The sequence below is a fragment of the Anas platyrhynchos genome, chromosome 13 (assembly GCF_047663525.1).
Source record: "Anas platyrhynchos isolate ZD024472 breed Pekin duck chromosome 13, IASCAAS_PekinDuck_T2T, whole genome shotgun sequence".
In the NCBI taxonomy this organism is placed as follows: Eukaryota; Metazoa; Chordata; class Aves; order Anseriformes; family Anatidae; genus Anas; species Anas platyrhynchos.
The window spans coordinates 22,519,831-22,538,029 of NC_092599.1; the positions used below are offsets into that span (position 1 = coordinate 22,519,831).

Genomic DNA, 18,199 nt, shown 5'->3' on the forward strand with positions numbered 1-18,199 from the left:
AGAAAATTCTGTTCTAACTGAAACCAGGACACCACTCCTCTGTTGATACAGCCCAGGATGCAGTTGGCCTTTTGGCCTGCAAGTGCACGCTGCTGGTTCATGTCGAGCCTTTTGTCCACCAGAACTCCCAAGTCCTCCTCTGCAGGTCTGCTCTCAATGAGTGCTTCTCCTAGTCTGTCCTCATATCTGGGATTTCCCTGACTCAGGTGCAGCACCTTGCACTTGGACTTGTTGAACCTCATCAGGTTCACGTGGGCCCACTTCTCCAGCCTGGAACTTCACCTGAAATGCAGAAGGAAAAAAGAACATTACACTTTCATACCAGTATCAGTTCTAAATACTTCCAATGAAAAGTTATACAGAAAAGTTATAAACATTATGTGGGGTGCTTTTTAACCCAAGTAACAAAGATCTTTCTTGTACTCTATCTTTCACTATAAATAGGCTAGGAGGAGGAAGAAATACGTCCACATTTTGCAGACTGACAACTTGGCTTACTGAGAAAAAGCATATTGCCTGTCTTAAAAACTGAAATTCAGATTCCTTTCTCTTTTCCTCTTCTGTCAACAGTGCAGCAGCAGATTTAAATACATCTAAATGAACAAGATCTACATACATCTTGCATTATCTAGTTGGTGTTCCTTTGTTTCTCTATTATTTATCCCTGTAGATCAATTGTTGGTGAGACCATGTCACACCAAATTTACTGTGCATTTATTAACTTTAAATTTATTAACTCTTTTGAGACTAGAAATACTTCTTGCCTTTAGTTTTCATTAGTTTAATTAGCTATCGATAGTTTAGCTGTTCATAAATGAAAGGAATGGCATATGTGAAGTCTGAAAGTTTTCCCACAATTTTATACCTCTTTTTGCTTTATAGTCTTGGCCATATTGCCAAAGGCTCATTAAGGTAGTGAAGCTTAATTCTTCCCCTCCTACAGACATGATTTCTTCAAAACAGTGCTGCTGTGCATTCAGAAGAGATACTATGGGGCAAAAGCTCAGCCAGGTGTTTCAGATCTCTGGATAAGGTTTCCATCTTCCAGACTCAGCCATGAAAACAAAATCTTTTAACAGATTGATTTCATTTTACTAAAGATAATAATCAAAGCTTCAAGCAGCCTGGAAACCATGTTACCTTCTGAAGAAGAAAGAGGACATTCTGGTATTTCATAAGCCGTCGGTGCTTGAGGAGAACTTGAACTCATTTCCTTAGAACTGCTATGAGATGATCCCCTTACTGCAGCAGTAGCTTTCAAATAAATATCTGACTGAAATCACAAAGAACTCATCATTAGTACAGCAAAACTTTCTTAAACACTTGCTGAAGAAGAGCTTAAATGTTTGTCCACTATGTTCTATTGCCACTGTTGCTGTATTGCTGCTAAGTTAACTACAGCTGGCCACAGAAAGGCTATCTCACTGTAAATGGGGAGAACTTCTGTGATGTTCAGAAGAGCATTTGCCCTGTAAATAATCAAATACTTCAGCTCTGCATTACTGCAAGCAATAAAGGACAGTTAGATCAATATTGATTCTCACTGTACTCACTACAAGCTAAGAGCACACAAATTAACAGTTAATGCAAATCAGAAAATGTGTCAGTTTTGGTTTGGTTTGGGCTTCAGCAACTCTTTATGTGAATTAGGTCCCAACACCTCACAAATAGTCAAACATGCTTTTCTCGTGTCTTACCCTTGATACTGCAAGCTGAAGCTCAGGCACAACTGCTGTGTGGACTAAGTTTCCACTCACCACTAATCGGATCTCAATGGAATCAGTAGTGAAGGCAAGGATAGAAGGGAAAGCACAGACTGCAATGAAACAAAAATTATTTTGCAAGGAAGAATGATTAATGTAAATGTTTCTCAGATGCTCCCTGAAAACAATTCTTGAGTATCTGACCTACTCTGGTATCTCCCTTTCCTATGACAAGATTTGTCAACTGTACTGATGGACATTCAGATACAAGCCTGAAGAAAACTTCACTCTCCATGCCTGGCAGAATATAAACTGAATGGAAAATAAAAAACAGAAAAAAAAGAAAGGAAAAAAAAAGTTTATCAGAGGAAAAACTTGGCCCCAAGGCTCCACTTATTAAAGATACCATATGCAGAATCTTAGCTGAAGTGGCATCATGAATGCAACACACTTAGAGAATCACAGAATCATCTCGGTTGGAAAAAACGTTCAAGTCCAACAATCAACCTGACCTACCAAGTTCCATCATTATGTCCCTTGGTGTTGCAGGAAGCACGGCTGAAAGCATGACAGATACCAGTAGAGTCAGATCATGCTCCATTTTATTGCTCGAATAGCCTAACTTTTATAGAGAACTTAACAGGGGTGGATAGTGTTTCACACAAAATTATTGGTCAGATAAAAAAACTACAAGAAAACAACCCCACCTGCAAGAAAACAACCCCTCTTGTGATTAGCAGTCACGTAGACCTTGTCCTTGAAGCCAGAGGCTGGTAACAGTATTTTTTTAAATTCCTCAATTGGGCGATGTGGGAACACTGTCAGGGGAACTTCTCATAGTTGCCCTGGTAGCTTGGTTTTCTCAGCTGCAGCAAGCCATGGGATTTTTGCTGTTTCAAAAAATCCTTCAACACCTTGGTGTTATGTCAACACCTCTCCAGGGATAGGGATTCCACCACTTCCCTGGGCAGTCCATTCTAATGGTTAACCACCCTCTCCATGAAGAAATTCTTATTTATAGGAATTTATTAACCCATATTTATTAAATTTTATTATATTAAAAATAGATGTATGTATGTTAAATTATTTTTATTTTTATATTTATTCTTATATATTCCTAGCACACATGCTGCAATTCCACCAACAGCCAAGTGCAAGCCTAAACAGTAATGAAAAAGGGTAAAAGAGGTATGTTCTTACCAACAGCATAAGGAACTTGATTCCAGATAAAGTGAAAGTCGTAAGCCGATGACTGGACGAGTGGAGAACCTCCATTAAAAGGATACACCTTTCTATATTGGCAAACATATGTAACAAAAAAAGGAAAAAAAGAAACCTCCAATATCTTACAGCACAAATGACAAACACCAACATTATAGGTAGATTTTACAGAAGTGTGGATAATGCACAGATAAATATCAAACACTTATGTAGAAGTCCCTCTATATCTAAACAGACCATAAGGGAAACGTGCTTCCTTTGTGAATACATTTACAAGATAAAAATAGTAGTGCTACATTTTAATAACTTGTCAGATTTCACAAAGTAAGTATTGTTCTGTTTCAGCAATCATCAGCTCCTTACTTTGTCTATGGATGGAGGAATAGTTAAGAACATTTCTGAAAGTGATGTAAGCAGAGCTGTACCCCTCTGACTGTAAGTACTACCCTTCAAGCAGCTACATACTAGCACAGTTTGTGTTCTTTGAGGATTGTAATACCCATGGGATACTACAGATACCAAGATTTCATTAATCATATAACTTGTGAATCTACTACTTCTCTATTTTTAGGTAAAATCTCTCTTTTTTTTTTTCTTCTGTAATCGCTGTCCTTAAACTTAAACTAACTTTATATCCACAAGTGTTAAAAAAAGGTCTTGTTTGAAATCCAAACTTAGAACACTGTCAAATCATGTGTTTTCATACTTGTTCCATGATGATACTTTCATAATTGTAAAACTGTCACAAGACCATAAGAGGTTTCCCTGTGACAGGGCCCTACAAATAGGGATTCAAGTTGCTGCAACCCTGTGCAACAGGCGTTAGGACCTTAGGATCAACCAAGTTTGTTAGCTTTGGCTCTGTGACGAGCCTACTAGAGTAGGACTGATTCTGCACAGAAGTACAGGTTTGGGAATTCACACTACTCTGTCTCAGACCTTCTAGTTCTGAAGCAGTACTGAGTGAACCAGAACTAGGTAGGATTTGTTAAACTACCGAAACCAATGAGGCCTCACAGAGCATACAAAGATACGCTTTAGAGACTTTTTCCCTGTGGTACCAATCTAACGGCCAATGCTAGAATACATAGATGTATTTATCCTGTTTCCATCAATGCTCTCTTTGGAAAGGCAAATAGGGCATGCCATCTGAAACAGAAAGTTGTGCTTTGTCCTTCAGCATCGCCTCATGAAGGACATTTCATACTCATAACTTTGATTTTCCTAAGGACTGAAAGCAAAACTACATGTGTACAGCACAGAAGAGCATATCCATATGAAATCCAAGGCCATTTTATAAAAAGAGATTAAGAGAATTACAATTTTAAAATGTGCCAGCACAAAGAAGTGTGCAGAAGGAAAGAGAGCACAATGACAGAATGGGAAAGCACAAAGAAGAAAAGGGGTGGAATACTAATTTGTACATGTCCTAGAAACACCCAGTGTGAGACTAGGCAAAGAATAAGATAGATCTGAAGAAACAGGACTTTTGTGAGTAAGATGGTAATGTCTGTCCAATTACACACACCACAATAAAACAGTACTTCCATTTCTAGTCCTTCTAATATGCACTTAAATTGAAAAAAAAAAAAGTATTTTGAAATACTTTCCATGAAACACTGAAACTTTAAAATACAGATCTAAACTCCAATGAAGAAAGAATTACATGTTGAAATATTATCATTTCCAGCCTTCCCTAACTACTTACAGTTATAACATAACAGTAGGCCAGCTTCACCATCTTCATATACATCAATAGCTGCAACAAAATTTACCTGCAATGATAATAGGAAAGGGTAATGATCAGGCAGATAGGATACTGATGTTACTATGACCAGGTTTTGACTAAGAAGCAATCAAATCAGTTGGTGCACAATTACAGATAAAAGAAAAAAATATATATTTCTTTTTTGTGATTCATTTTCAGGATGCTGATAGGATGGAAATCAATTTCTTTTGTATTCAATGCTGTATTTCAGTAATGCATATTCAATTTTGTACCTTCAGTATAAATACATACCTACAGTATAAAATGATACAAACATACCTAACTTACTTGACAATATAAATTTTGGGAAACTGAGTTATTTCAGGGTAGCTTTGAATTAACATGCTATGCTAAAAATAGCAATTCTTTCCAAAAAGTGAAATCTAAAAAGCTTGACTGAAAATCATGACTAGCAGAAAGATCAAAAGTGTCAATTACTGGATCAAAACCACTAACAGGTACATTGATTGACGTGGATGTACTTCGAGAATTACTGAATAAGCTGAATTTAGAAACTGAGAACCACTGCTGGATAAACTAAAATGGTTTTTGCATAGCATAGGCTACTTATATTCTCATACTTTAATCCTGTCTTTGTCTTTTACAGTTAAATTAAAAGAAAAACAAGACACCCATGTATATAGTAGTATATACATTCAGAAAGGAGACCTCCCTGATGAAATACTTAAGACTGGATTAGACAAATGTCTCCTAGACCACATTATTTGCTACTTGGGCAGGGCTGGAGATTGACTTCATGAACTTCATGGCTTTCCTTTGTGCAATAAAGTAGGTGTTCTCTTGATTTAAGACAAATATAAGGCAAGAACTGTTAAACAGACCTGGAAGCTTATATATATCTATACAAAACACTTTTTGACCCATCCTTTGTAGCAACTGAAAGACATTTCTGCTTTGTGACCTGTGGAAATAATTTGGTAACCAATTTCAACAACACAAAAATCACTAGCACAGATCTAATTAACTTCCTGCTTTGTCTGTGTTCTCAAAGGAAATAAGGGTTACTGGGGAAGAGAACAGAGGGGGGCGATTCTTGACTGTCCACATTCTTTAATTTTATTTCCTTCTTAATCCAGATTAAAATAGATTCCCATTGCTGTGGAGAATCTTAACACTGTATTGCCAATGCTAGGAGTACCAACCCTCTTCATCATCAAATCTGAATAAAAACACAGATGATTTAAAAAAAAATCAACAAGAAGCATCAAATCAAAAGAGACGTCCCTTATACCATTATGAGCAGAGAAGTCAACAGAACACAAGAGTAACCCTGTAAAAGATTCTTCTTTTTTTTTAAATTACGCTTAAAGCTATACATTCACATCCATATTAAGAAATTATTGAAATTATTTGATTTTCAAAATGGTGAAGATCATTATCTTCCCAGCAACAGGAAACATTTGAACCCTTTTCCAAAAATCAGGATGTTTACTTAAATCCCAACCCTATGTCCCAGTTAGTAAGATACAGTTAATGTATTACTTGGCTGGGCAGCAGTTTAGAACTAAAAGATATACGCAAATATTTCAGTTTTAGTACATGCAAATAGGCAAATCTGAATGAGATAATGGTGGCCAAAACCTGAAATTATTTTGCTGCAACCTCCTAAAGAATAAAACACTGAGACCATGAAGAAAAGACAAAAATAAAAATATTGACTAAGGAAGGAGAAAAAATGGCTTTGCATTTATACTGACAACAATATTCCAGAGCTTGAAACACAGGCTCTTTCCTAATATGTCATACCTTATAACTACCTCTCTTAGGAGTGATTATTATCACACATTCCAAAAGGAAAAAATGCCTCCGAGTACTCTAAAGTAGAAGTTAAAAAAAGTGAAAAGTAAAGGAGAAGAGAGGATCTCCGTAAATGCTGCTCCCAGGAGGTCAGCACAGCATGGACCTATAAATAGTTTAAATGCTAGAAATTTACTTTGTTTGCTTCAACATGATGCAGTCTATAGGACTCCCCAATACTTTCATTAACTAAATCAAACTGATGCCGATATGCCACACAGATCATATCGTCACTGTCTCCAGTAGGTCCATCCACCAGTGTCATAACCACTGGAGGGTCAGAAAGGCGTATCTCCTATGAGATAAATAATAGTATTATTCTCTTTTTCAGGCTCTTAGTGTGAATATTGAATTACTCCATGAATTTACAAGGATGTAATCTAAGCAGAGAAGCATGATACAGAACAAGATGACAATTTAAGAAGTCTGAAATATTTCTTTGGCATATCAATGATGGATCTCCATCGTATTGCTTCTCATTTACATCTGTCTGGAGGTTCCAGACGATAAAATGCATGCTCTTTGCCTTTTTCCTCCACTAGCTGAGTGCTGCCCAGTCTGTAAAAGTGATTAGTGATTAGATTACACATACCCAGATGTACTGGAACTCGTCTACTGGAGATTCAGGTAATGACAGCAGAGAGCTGCTGGTTAAACTGTTGCATGGATTGTATTTCTTTGTGATGAGAAGTAGTTTGTTCCCAATAGCCACAACAATCCTCAGTTCACTACCATGGTGAGTATTAATGGCATACAAATGGCATCCTAAGAAAAAAAACAATTTAGGTTGTAAGTATTTGGGGTAAAGACTGTTTTTTTTTTATTTTTTAATTTTTGTTCTGTATTTGTATGATGGTTAGTACAATGGGTATCTGATACCTAAGCAACACACAATTACAAACATCTCAACAGGATAATATTAAATTCTAGAAAAAGACAAGAGGCAGGAACTCTTTTGAAAACAATTTTCCCCCGTACTCCTTTTGCAAGTAAAAGAGTAAATATGTTTTTTTCTTTACTATTCTGCAGTTTCCAGCTTTCCAAGGAAGCTTGATGCTGAATATCGGAAAATGTTTACATCTACTAAAATAATCTGCAATACCCAAACTATTCTAAGCATTATTAATTAAAAAAGATTTGCCATTGTTCTTCTACCTCACAGTGACCTTTATTTCAGTCTTACATCCATGCGTAATTTTTCTTACACCCCTCAATCCTGAAAGCAACATATCTGTTTTTCACCAGAGCTTTTCATCAGCAGTGATTGCCAAGTAACATGGTATTTTTTTTACCAAGTTCTCAAATGACAGGCTGGACTGTACCCTATGTTATTTTCACACATAAACTTAAAGTTTGAATTAACTGTCCAGGGATAAAACTAAAGGTGAATACCTACAACAGCCTCAAGGGAGCTAATAAACCCTGGCAACTACTGGCACAATACCACAGTGGACACTTTTAATACAAGATAATAAAGCTACCTTTTGTTCTCTCCAATTTATTTTCTCTGCAGTCATATTTGCTTCTTATCATCTGCTTTGTTTCTGTATCTTTTTGGACAGCACTCAATCTGAAGACAAGGAGACGAGAGTCTTTTCCTGAAGATGGAGAAAGTCAGGAAACAGCAAATTAGAAAAAGACAGTGGTGGTTTGAAATTAATACTTCCAAAGAGATGAATCACCTAACAGACAGCATTGCCATAAAAGCAAAGTTAAACAATTTTGCTTCTCTGAGTGTAAGCAGCAATGTGACAGGAAGACTGTTCGTGAACTCTATCTAGACTCTACAGTTCCAGTAAGCAACCCTTTCAGTTCACTAGCAGAGTTTCCCATCAGATGGAGCTGTGGCAATAAATAATAGGAGCCTCAAAACAGTGAAACCTACACTGCTAGGAGACGGTGAAAATACGACAGATACAAACTAAAGGCAAGAGAAGAAGGGTTAACTTTAAATTCTGGAACCATCCAACCTAGCAGCTGATATCTGGATCCTTAACAGAGTCTGAAAACCTTTTGGATGTGGACTGGTTTTGCTTATCAGTTCTTCAAAGTTAGGCAAGTTAGGTTCAAGGCATATTCCAACTGCAAAAATAGCACAGCATCCACCACCACGGCTAAATGTTTTTTTCCACAAAGATAGACATGAGTGGAATACACAACTCTGAAATTTAAAATAAATAAATAAATAAATGATACACTACTATTTGCAGTTGGAAATAAGCTATTGTTAAGAGTAGTTTCTTAACTAAAAGCCAAGTTTCTTAAAATGGAAGTAAAACAAGATTTTCTGACAAAAGTATACTCTCTTACTAGTCTAGCTGGTATAGCTGGAAACATAAGCACGCTTTCTTAATATACATGTATAGTCAGTGTGGATCCAACCATAAATACAAAAGCAAGATCACATGTGCTGCCTTCAATTCTGATAATAGATAAACATGAATCCAGCTTCTGGAACCTTTATGACCTTCTTTTCCCATAGAAAGTGTAAGAGAAAAGAAGATGCAATGTTTCCTTAAGTCCACCACAACTTGAAACACTGATCAACCAGCAAATTCTTACTGTCAACACCGATAAAAGGAAAATGAAATATATGCAATCTCTCTCTTTTCAAGAATGTACATACAAGAATGCGTGCTTCCATGAATGAGTTCATGGAGGAAGAATGGCAAGCAAAATTCACCCTTTTGAAAGGAAGGCTAGAAAACATAAGCTAAATCAAATGTTCAAGAACAGCGTTACTACTCATTAATTCAGCTCTGTCTCTTTGTCAGGTGTGTCCTATAGGATGCATCCTAGAGATTGCACTCCTCAATGCGTTCCTCTTTCAGGATACTAGTTGTTTTGCAAATGTCCCAAATAACCCCACTGCGGTGTTACATCTGTGGCTGCTCATGAAACTGACTATCATCCAAGCTTTTCTTTGGTGTCGTTTTTTTTTAAGAGAGTTTTTCTTCACCTCCTACAGACTTGATTATTCCAAGTGAAGGAGCTCTTCCTCCTTCCCCCTCACCATGTCTAAGTGTTTCACAAAATAAGTTGTAGCAAAAAAATAAACAAACATGTTTGGAGGACAAAGTGGATCCACTTGGAGGACAAAGTGGATCCACTTCTATAACTCATCTCTCATTACTAAGTCAAATTTAATTAACATTAGAAAAGAGAGCACTGCTACCTAAGCAATTTCTGCATCTGTCATTAATACCAGATGTATTGTTGGTGCCTGAAATACCCCCTTCTTTTGGTATGCTGACCTGAAAAATCTCAGTGATAGCATTATCTTCAGTTCTAGTTTCACTGTTAACATTTCCTCTCTCCCAGAAATGCAGAGGGTACTAGAAAGCAGTAGAAACAGGATTTTCTTCTGAAATGAGCTACCTTAAAGTGCTCTCAAACCTGGTTGTTAGAACTGAGTGCTGGATAATACCACATTCTATAGGAACATTTTCATAACACAAACATCAGTCTTTCTGCTTGAGTCTTAAAATACCAGTTCTACATCGATGCACTTAAAGTACATCAGAAGGACGCATTTAAAGTACATACAAAATTAACCTTTTAATATATTATTGTATCCTAAAAAACCATATAGTCTTTAATACCAATTTGTACACCCAATATAAGATTGCTTTTACCCATCTAACATTTAACTAGACTAAGGCATAATCTGAAAATAAAGGGCAATGATAACTTCCACTCCAGATCTCAGTTTCACTATGGTATACAAATACAAAACAAGAGGCAAGGATACTAGCAAGAACAAAAGACCTTTCTCTCCTCTAAATGATTCAGAAAGCACCCACAACAGCAGTCAAAAATCTCTTCAACTTTTTACACAAAAACTCTTTATCAAAATATGCTTGAAGCATCATGAATTGATGCCAGTAATGCCTAATCCTGTTACCTCAAAATGGCTTGTAACATCTCTCTCTTCAGGTTTAACCAATCATCACAGAGTTTTGACTATTAAATGCAATTATCTATTCTAGAAGTTTCATAAACTAAGCTTCAGATACAACTACCCTTTTCAGATCTTCAAAAATGTCACCCACCCGCCAGGTGTCTTCAGAGATGACTGCAAATGCCTCTCAGGTAATCTCAGCTGGTTCTGCAAGGGTTCCAGGATGAATTTCATCAGGTCCAGCCAAAATGGGCAACTCCCAATGATATGAAAGGAACCACATTTTACCCTTAGCTTGGGTAAATGTCATTTCAGCTAATATTGAGCAAACAGACATAATGTGGTAAAAAACAATAAAACAACCAGATTTCTAATTATTTTATCTGTGTTACACATACAGATCCTGTTCTTGCACTGTGCGTATTCACTTCACAGACTTTTGGGTAAAAAGTACCTAACTGAAAAAGTGCATATTTTAGGGACATTTAATCCTTTTGAAAAGAGGGTAAAAAAAAGTAAAAATAAAAAATTGTTTGGACAGACGGGTTTTAAGGTTTTTTTTTTGTTTGTTTTTTGTTTTTTTAATACCAGAATATTTAAGAGAATATAATCTATAGCACTAGAATGTGGTTACACATCACAGAACAAAAACCAGTAACACATTTGGTAGAACAGTGACAGCATAAGTAATTTCCTCCACGTTTTTGTACAACTGAACAAACACATTATTCAGCTAGGGAGATTTCCAGAGTGTTGAGTTCTAAGAGTAGCTGGAGACCAACTATATACTGGTGGATGACAAATCTGACATGAGCCAGTAATGTCTACCTTCAGCCCAGAAACTTAATCATATCCTGTGCTGCACAAAAAGAAGTGTGGCCTAGAAGGTCGAGGGAAGTGATACTCCCCCACTTCACACTGCCCCTCTAAGATACAACCTGGAGTACTGTGTTCAGCTCAGGTGCGCCCAGCACAAGAAGGACATGGACCTGTTAAAGTGGATCCAGAGAAGGGTCACAAAAATGATAAGAGGGCTGGAACACCTACAAGAAAGGCTGAGAAAGCTGTGTTCTTTTAACCTGGATAAAAGAAGGCTCTGAGGAGACGTTATTGTGGCCTTTCAATACTTAAAGGAGGCTTATAAGAAAGAGAGAGAGAGACATTTTACAAGGGCACGTAGTGACAGCACAAAGCGTAATAGTTTCAAACAGAAAGACGGTAGATTTAGCGAAGAATTTATTCCTTTTATCTAATCTATGAGAGTGGTGAGGCACTGGAACAGGTTGCCCAGAGAAGATGTGGATGTCCCATCTGAAGTGTTCAAGGTCAGGCTGGATGAGGCTTTGGGCAACCTCATTACTGAAAGATGTACCTGACCATGGCAGGGAGGTCGGACTAAAAGGTCTTGAAAAGTTATTTCCAACCAAAACCATTTGATGATTCAATATGGCCAGTTTCAGGTTTGCTCTGAAGCATGATTCTGAGCATCTAGAGATTTTTTTCCACACCTTTTAGAAAAACAAGCAAACAAACAACAAACAGTACTTGTTGTATGCACTCCCTTATTCTAAATGAGACATCTAATGCACTTGCCACTGATAAAAACATGATTACCTCAAGACACTTACAAACCCTAAAGCCATAGGGCATGTACGTAAGCAGCCCAGGGGAAATCAGCAAAGGGAAAGTAGTGGAAAGATCTGAAAAGGAGAACAATAAACTCAGAGCTCAAAAACCTAATTACAATAATTAAGAATAGCTATGTGATGGGACAAAAGGACAAAAGGTGATTATATAAATCTAGTGCTGTGGGAATTAAAATTCTACAGCATGCTTCCAAGTTAAAAAACAAAAACAACTCTTAAAGAAAAGCACCTAAGGCATTCCCTTCTACTGATATGTCTGCCAAATAAACAGTTAAACAGACATTCAAATAAGAACCAAATAACAAGGACCTTTCCTACTTTCGTCTGTTCGGGCAATCAAAAGATCCAGAGCTTCCAACACATGCATCTGCTTTATTTGGAGAGTTTTATCAAATACTTGAACTGATGGCTGACCATCTAAAAAAGAAAACACACATATTTCTTTAAAATTCTGCTAAAATTTGGTAGTCAATGGTTCTGAACTATTTCTTTCTAATAAAATAAGTCTTGTTTTTCTCATGAAAATGAAACATTCTGCACAAAGCTCGTATGTATGCTGCAGCATCATAACCAGTACTTCCTTATAGGAGTGTTTTATCATTGCCATGGATGAAATTATGCAACTGAAGCCTGAAAGGGACCTTTCTTTCGAAAGTCTGAAAATTTTCACTGATAACTAACTTCATTCCCTTAGTCCCAATGGTCTTATGTGGCACACAGAAGATAAGAGGTCAAACTAGTAAAAGCACTGCTATGGAAGAAACAGGCTTTCATCACCACATAAGCCTTGTGCTTCATATTCATTAGTATCATCAAGGGCTAAAAAATCCAGACGCTCCTTGAGTTTGGGTTTGACTTCAAAAATCTTTTCAGATGGCCATGATAACAGCATCTGAAATAACAAAACATTCAGAAATCTGCACGAAAATTGGCTCCAAATAAGAATTCTGATGCAGAGAAAAAATTTGCAGCTAGATTACATAAATGTAATAGATTCACTTGGATTGGTACTCTCCTTGCAGGTGAGGACTTACCAATTACCTAAACAGAGCTTATGAACATTTATTTTGAAGAAAATGGTCAGATACATAAATAATTGACACAAGAACACAACATCATTTACTAACCATCAATTAACAAGATGCCAGCGTCTGTAGAAACCAGCAAGGACTGGCCCCAGGAATCTGAACAGACAACTTCATGAGGGCTTCAGAAGGGCAGAATAGAGGGAGACAATCCCCTTCCTTAATCTGCTGGCCATTCCTCTGTTGATGCAGCCCAGGATTCAGTTGGCATTCTGGCCTGCAACCATGCACTCCTGGCTCATTTCAAGCTTTTCATTCACCAGAACCCCCAAGCCCTTCTCTGCAGGACTGCTCTCAAAGAGTGCTTCTCCTAGTCCGTCTTCATGTCCAGGATTGACCCAAACCACGGAGGCCATGTTGGGTGCGCGGAGCATGCCGGGAGATGCAGTTCTCGGGCACTGGACTTCCTGGAGGCCATGTTGGGTGCCCAGAGCATGTCGGGAGATGCAGTTCTCCAGCATGGGCTTTCGGGCGGCCATGTTGGGTGCCTCTTTTGTTCAAAAACACTGCTGCAAAGCTCATGTAACCATCTCCTGATAAGTTGATAAACTAGTGTATCAACATCCTGCCTTCCTGTCTCACGCTGGGCCAACATGACCAAATAAAGAAAGAAGTTGAACCACAACACCGAGGAAGACTACGGCCTTCATCTTCACGACCACCATAGGGACAGAGACGACCCCCTACCAACAGTGCGTGCAGTCGCAGAATATACCAGGATGTGCTGCGTAATCCTGAAATTACCAAGATATAAAAAGGGACCCTGGCGGGGGTGAGGTGCACGCCGTTGGCGGAGCTGAGACTCCCCGGCTGCCCAGCGCTGTTTTGCTTGCTGTTGCTTACTCAATAAATTCCTTTCTATTATTAATGCAATGCTCTCTGAAAATTAATTACGGGGGCAACTTATAACAAATTTGGTGCTGTGACTTGGATGAAGGCAAGTTGATTGAAAGACCTTCAGAGGGGTCGCCCCGCTGATTTCAGCGGCCTTCGCTAGGATTAGTTTCATTCAAACCCTTCACCGACGAACCCAAGATTCGGCAGCAAGCAAATAAAGCCAGCAACCCCTAGTAATCTTTGTGCACGAAGACCGAACGAAGACTCGGGAGTGAGTAAGTATAGGCCGGTGATCCGTTCGGTTGGGGTTGGGTATCCTGGAGTGTAGCATTGTGAGACGTCCAATTGCGGACGAAGCGAGTGCGGACCCCTCGGTAGTGCGGTTCCCACATCCCGCGAGGGACTGGGCCACGAAAAGGGGGAAGCGATTTGTGTGTGTGTGTGTGAAGGCGCTCCAGAAGATGGGACAGAAGAAGAGTAAGCCTTCTGGTCCCATGGGCGGGGTAACGACAGATGTTAGGTTACCCCCTATTCCTCCAGATAGTGGAGGAATAATGGGATTAATTGGGATTAATGATCAAAAATTGGGATGATTCCCCTTTTAGGCGGGGAAGAAATAAAGTAAAAATGATACATTATTGCATTGAAGTTTGGGATGGTAAACAGATTCGAGGAGACCACCTTTACTGGCCTGTATTTGGGTCCTTTGATGATTGGGTTTGCCAGGCCCTAAATATTTATGTGAACTCAAAGGAACCCTTTAGTTTAGAAGAGAGTGAGTATGCACATTTGTGGATCAGTTCGGAAACTCAGACCAAATTATACCCTCTAAAAGAAAAAGGAGGGGACAGGAGGCATAAGAAAACCCGAGAATTAGAGATCCCAGCCCCACCGCCTCCCTATGTTTCACCAATCCCACCTGCAGCCCCTCCGACTCCCGGGCCTCCTAATCCGCAGCCCCAGGGAGATGCCGACAGTGACTCTGACTCTAGTGCTCAGGGACCAATAACTAGGAGTCAGGCCAGAAGACAGCAGCTTAAAAATGAAGAGGGGTTGTATCCACTAAGGGAAATAGCAATGGGAGGACCACAACCCGGTATGGGATATGTGGCCATCCCCATGAACTCCGGAGATGTCCGAGACTTTAAGAAAGAAATGGGAAACCTATTGGAGGACCCCTTAGGGGTGGCAGAATGGGTAGATCAGTTCTTAGGGCCCAATATCTACACCTGGGAAGAGATGCAATCTATTTTAGGGATATTATTTACATCGGAAGAGAGAGGAATGATTAGAAAAGCTGGAATGTGAATTTGGGATCAGCAACACCAGCAAGGTCCTGCAGCAGATGTTAAATGGCCATTACAGAGGCCCAATTGGGATAATCAGGACCCTATACATCGTGGCCATATGCAGGACCTTAGGACCATTATCATTCAGGGAATTAGGGAATCAGTCCCGAGAGGGCAAAACATTAATAAGGCCTTTAATGAGCAACAAAAGAAAGATGAAACGCCAACAGAATGGTTGGAGAGATTACGCAAAAGTTTGCAACTATACTCGGGATTAGATCCAGGAACCCCTGTTGGAGAGGCTTTGCTAAAAACTCAGTTTGTAGCAAAGTCTTGGATAGACATTAGGAAAAAATTAGAGAAAATAGAGAATTGGCAAGACCGGGGTCTAGACGAATTGTTAAGGGAGGCACAGAAAGTGTATGTAAGGAGGGAAGATGAAAAGGAGAAGAAGCAAGCACGAATAATGATGGCTGTGATGCGGGAGGGGCAGAGAAGAGGCGAATACAGAAAAGATTCAAAGGTGGTTCGCCAAAAACTAGAGGGAGAAGGGAAAGTGATGGGAGGATTGAGGGATGTGACTTGTTTTTACTGCAATAAGAAAGGTCATAAGAAGAAGCAATGTTGACTGAGAATGGAGGATGAGAAGATGTTTAAGGAAGACTAGGGGTGTCAGGGGCTCTATCTGCTGGGGATCCGAAAGAAAACTGAGCCCTTGATAAAGTTAAAAATAGGTCCCCAGTGTGAGGAAATTGAGTTCCTCATAGATACAGGGGCTGAAAGATCTACAGTCCAAAATCTGCCTTTAGGATGTAAAATCTCGACAGAAAAGGTTCAAGTAATTGGAGCAAAAGGGGAACCCTTTGGGGTCCCTGTTATCAAAGAGGTGTTAATTGAATCGGATTCTAAATTAGGGGTGGGATCCTTACTCTTAGCACCTGAGGCAGAATATAACTTGTTAGGGAGAGACTTAATAGTAGAATTAGGCATAAGTTTAGAGGTAGTAGATAAAGAGCTAAAAATTATGTTGTGTCCTCTTAGAGCTGAGGACAAGCAAAGTATAAATCCTGAAGTCTGGTACACTCCAGAAAGTGTAGGAAGATTAGATATTAAACCTTTTAAGGTAACTATAACCAACCCGGGTGTACCAACGAGAATTAAACAATACCTCCTGTCTGAGGAAGGCAGACAAGAGTTAAAACCTGAAATTCAAAGGTTATTACAACAAGGGTTGCTAGAACCTTGTACGTCCCCGTTTAATACTCCAATATTACCAGTGAAAAAGAAAGATGGCAAATATAGATTGGTACATGATCTAAGAGAAATTAATAAGAGAACCGTGACCAGATTTCCTGTTGTGGCAAATCCCCATACCCTATTAGGTCAATTGCACCCAGATGATCAGTGGTATAGCGTAGTGGATTTAAAGGATGCATTTTGGGCATGTCCTCTGGAGGAAGGTAGTAGGGATTATTTTGCCTTTGAATGGGAAGACCCAGATGCCCACCGAAAGCAGCAATTACGGTGGACTGTCCTTCCTCAAGGAATCACTGAATCACATAATTTATTTGGACAAGCCCTGGAGCAAATTTTACAAAACTACAATAAGCCACCAGGAGTAACATTAGTACAGTATGTAGATGATTTGTTATTAGCAGGGAGAGACGAAGATACTGTTAGGCAGGCCAGCATACAGCTGTTGAATTTTCTTAGCTTGCAGGGACTGAAAGTCTCGAAATCAAAGCTGCAGTTTGTAGAACAAGAGGTAAAATACTTGGGCCACCGACTAAGTGAGGGAACTAAGAAATTAGACCCGGACAGAATCAGTGGGATATTGGCTTTAACGACCCCACGAACTAAGAGGCAGGTACAACAATTATTAGGGTTGACTGGCTATTGTAGACAATGGATTGAAGATTACAGCGGCAAAGTTAAATTTCTTTATAAAAAATTGACTAAGGATGGGTTGCTAAAATGGACCAAAGAGGATGAAAAACAATTAGAAAAATTAAAAGAAGAATTAGCACGCCCTCCGGTGTTGAGTCTTCCAGATTTGAGGAGATCGTTTTTCTTATTAACAGCAATGAGGGCACTGCATATGGAGTATTAGCCCAAGAATGGGCAGGGAGTTAAAAACCTGTGGCTTACCTATCCAAATTGCTGGACCCAGTTAGTCGGGGCTGGCCAAGTTGTTTACAGGTAGTAGTAGCAGCTGCTTTATTAGTAGAAGCACAGAAAATTACCTTCGGAGGAGAAATCAAGGTGATATCCCCACACAATATCCGGGGAGTACTACAGCAAAAAGCATAAAAATGCATCACAGATGCTAGGTTACTAAAATATGAAGGAATTTTAATTTCCTCCCCAAAACTAACGTTAACAACAACTTCCCTGCAAAATCCTGCTCAGTTTCTTTATGGGGAACCGAACTAGCCCTTAGAACATGATTGCCTCCAAAATATAGAAGAACAAACAAAATTGAGACCTGATTTGGAGGAAGAAGAGTTACTTATAGGGGAACAGATATATGTAGATGGTTCTTCACGAATAGTGGAAGGGAAACGGAAATCGGGGTACGCATTAGTGAATGGGAAAACTTTTGAAATAATTGAATCCGGACCTTTAAGTCCAAGTTGGTCTGCCCAGGCTTGTGAATTATATGCTGTACTACGGGCCTTAAGACTGTTAAAGGGCAAAAGTGGCACAATATATACAGATTCAGAATATGCATATGGGGTATTACATACATTTGGTAAAATATGGAAAGAGCAAGGGCTCATTAATTCACAGGAAAAGGGATTAGTACACCAAGAACTGATTACCCAAGTCTTACAGGCTATCAGAGGACCTAAAGAAATTGCTGTAGTACACGTTAAAGGACACCAGCGAGGCCTCACCCCTCAGATCAGAGGGAATAATTTGGCAGACCAG

At 39.0% G+C, this 18,199-nt stretch overlaps 1 long non-coding RNA gene and 1 other non-coding gene across 3 annotated transcripts in view; one reads left to right on the forward strand and one right to left on the reverse strand.

Moving 5' to 3' along the window:
* LOC140003550 (uncharacterized) overlaps window positions 1-14,010 on the forward strand; it is a 30,253-nt gene extending 16,243 nt beyond the window's left edge. Inside the window, exons 2-5 of one of the 2 annotated variants that reach the window (XR_011812417.1) lie at window positions 3,270-3,359; window positions 5,300-5,481; window positions 7,053-7,137; window positions 8,073-14,010. This is a non-coding gene — a long non-coding RNA (uncharacterized lncRNA). Of the gene's footprint in view, window positions 1-3,269; window positions 3,360-5,299; window positions 5,482-6,841; window positions 7,138-8,072 lie in introns of both variants that reach the window. The other variant, XR_011812416.1, reaches the window with a different exon arrangement.
* On the reverse strand, window positions 143-8,120 carry LOC119718271 (uncharacterized). The gene is made up of 7 exons (XR_011812418.1): window positions 7,992-8,120; window positions 7,103-7,275; window positions 4,633-4,699; window positions 2,904-2,995; window positions 1,698-1,816; window positions 1,141-1,273; window positions 143-282 (listed from the first exon to the last, which is right to left on the reverse strand). It is a non-coding gene; the product is annotated as an uncharacterized protein (transcript).
* Window positions 14,011-18,199: the final 4,189 nt, after the last annotated feature.